The 2409-nt window shown below is 69.3% G+C and overlaps 1 protein-coding gene across 3 annotated transcripts in view; it reads right to left on the minus strand.

Moving 5' to 3' along the window:
* ZBTB7B (zinc finger and BTB domain containing 7B) overlaps positions 1 to 2409 on the minus strand; it is a 19532-nt gene that overhangs the window by 2812 nt on the left and 14311 nt on the right. The gene's annotated exons all lie outside the window — the stretch shown is intronic.

Genomic DNA, 2409 nt, shown 5'->3' on the forward strand with positions numbered 1-2409 from the left:
CCCTGCGCGGGCCCGGTGCCCGCCTGCCGCCCCCAACACGCCACCACAGCAAAGGGGGAAATCTCAGCACAGCGCGTTTGAAGCTGCACCCAGCACTGGCGGCTTCCTGCACCGCCACTCGCAGCCCCCATGCAGCAGCCCCCGCAGCACAGCCACGCCAGCCCCATGGCCACAGACCAGCCCCTCCCGCTGGGGCCACGTAGGACCAGGCACCTGCCAGCTTCGTGGGACGCTGGGCCCCAGGTCCCGTGAAACCCAGGAGATGCCTGCTATGGCCAGGAGCAGGCTGAGGCCTAGGCTGGGTATGGACAGGGCCTGGGGCCGGGCTGGCAACCAGAGCTGCGCTCACTGCCCTTGCTGGTGGGGTGGGAACGGTGCCAGCAGCTGCCCCTCCCTGCTGCGTGGGCTGGGCCCGGCCAGGCCAGCCCAGGCCCCAGCCGGCCTAGCCCTGCGCAAACAGCCCGGCAGGTCCTACGCGTCACCCTGGCAGGACAGGCTGTGCCCGACCCTGCACCTACGCCGGAGCCCCGGCCCGCCCTGCCTAGGCAGGTGCCGAAGCACCTGGCCAGGGACTGCCCAACTCGAGGCAGGGGACTTCCAACCTGGCTGAGTTTGGGGCCTCTGGATGGAGGGCTGCAAGGGGGAGAAGCCATGCCAGGGACTCCCATGGCTCCACAGCCCCCAGCCACGTGGGCAGAAGCAGGGAGCTCCCCTGCCACATGGCCTAGCCCCTGCCCCACTGCCAGAGGAGAAATGTGTCCAGAGCTAAGGGCTCAGCCCAGGACCTGGCTTGGAGAGCCAGGGAACGGGGAGCACCAGCATGCACCCAGCTCCCTCCAGCCACATTCCTGGGCTCCTGCCCTGCTCCGTGGAGGATCCCAGCTGGCACCGGCCACTCAGGGCAATGGGATGTGCCCCCTATTCCCCAGGTGCCAGGCGGCCGGCAGCCCCTGGCAGGCCAGCCTGGCCCAGCCCCCCAGGCCGCACCCTGCGCTTGGGTGCCAGCCAGGGGGAGCGGCTGGCTTCGCAGGGCGTCACCGCCGCCGCCCCTCCCCGCAGCCAAGCAGGCTCGACCGGCAGGGCAGGCACCACTGGGAGCTGGCCTGGCCTGGCCGGCAGCTCCGTAGGGACACGCTGGGCTCTCCTGCTGCCCCCGGGGGGTCAAGCCCTGGGGAAACCCTGCCCAACACCCCCAGAGAAAACCCAGGCGTTCTGGCTCCCTGTGCCCCTCTAACCCTCCAAGCCCCACTCTCCCAGAACTGGGGAGAACCCAGGTGTTCGGGCTCCCAGTCCTGTGCAGCTGAGCCCCCCACCACAAAGGGTGCAGGCGTAGGATGAGCACAGGGCAGGCGAGGCCATGTGGTATCCGTGGGCACAGATGAGCCAGGCTCAGCCTTCACGCCCCCCAAGCCAACGAGCCCTGACAGCCCTAGGCAGCTTATGGCGCATTACGGGGGATTAGCGGGAAGGCGATTTCACAGGCAGCTCAGCCCTGCGCCCCCCCGACACCTGGCCCCAGAGCCGTGCCCAGGGCCTGTCCCTGCCCCAGGACTGGGGGTGGTGGGGTGGAAGTGAGGGGCACCAGGGACCTCCCTCCATTTGGCTGCCACAGTGGAGGGGAAGGGAAAGGAAGGGTCCCACATCCCCCCCTCGGGGTGTGCAGCACTTCCCGCTTGCTGTTAAAGGGACTGTCTGCAGTGGCAGGAGCCCCGGCCCCTTGCACTCTGCTCCAATCCCCAGCCAGGCCTTGGCTCACAGCGGCACTGTGCTGGAGCCCCGGCTGCAGCCTGGAGCCTCTGGGGCCAGGGGAGGAACCGGTGCCCAAAGCGCCACCACAGCACGGCTCCACCCCAGGAACCGAGCAGGGGGTGCCCATTCTGGGTGGGTGAGAGATGGGGGCACAGGGGCCTAAGCAGGCGAAGACCCAGAGCGGAGCAGGGCGGCTGGGCCCAGGCCGGATGTCGGCACCGAGGGGCAGGCCCCGCGGGGGCGAGCAGGGAGGGGGATTTTCCATCGCACCAAACCGCTCGCTCGCCCCCCCGCCCCCTCCCCGGCACATCCTCCCCACTGGAGCGAAGTCACATGCTGCACCATCGAGGCAGATGCGAATGCGATAATGAAGCTGGGGGGGGCAGGTACGTGGGTGCACGCAGCTGCTTGCACCCCTTCCCCGAGCTGCCATGGCCCAGCACCCACCCTTCCCAATGCCGGATGCCCCGGGTAGCAGGGGACGTGTGAAGCTGGGCCCACACCCCAGCAGCACTGAGCATGGAGGAGCTGAGCCGAGTTGGGCACAGGGCACTGGGTGCTTGGAGCTGCTGGGCCGCGATGGGCAAGGAGGTGCTGGGCTGGGGCCGGGTTCTGGAAGCTGCGTCAGCACCTGCCCGCTGACCTGACTCTTTCCAGCGT

The sequence above is a fragment of the Alligator sinensis genome, unplaced genomic scaffold (assembly GCF_000455745.1).
Source record: "Alligator sinensis unplaced genomic scaffold, ASM45574v1 scaffold1165_1, whole genome shotgun sequence".
In the NCBI taxonomy this organism is placed as follows: domain Eukaryota; kingdom Metazoa; phylum Chordata; order Crocodylia; family Alligatoridae; genus Alligator; species Alligator sinensis.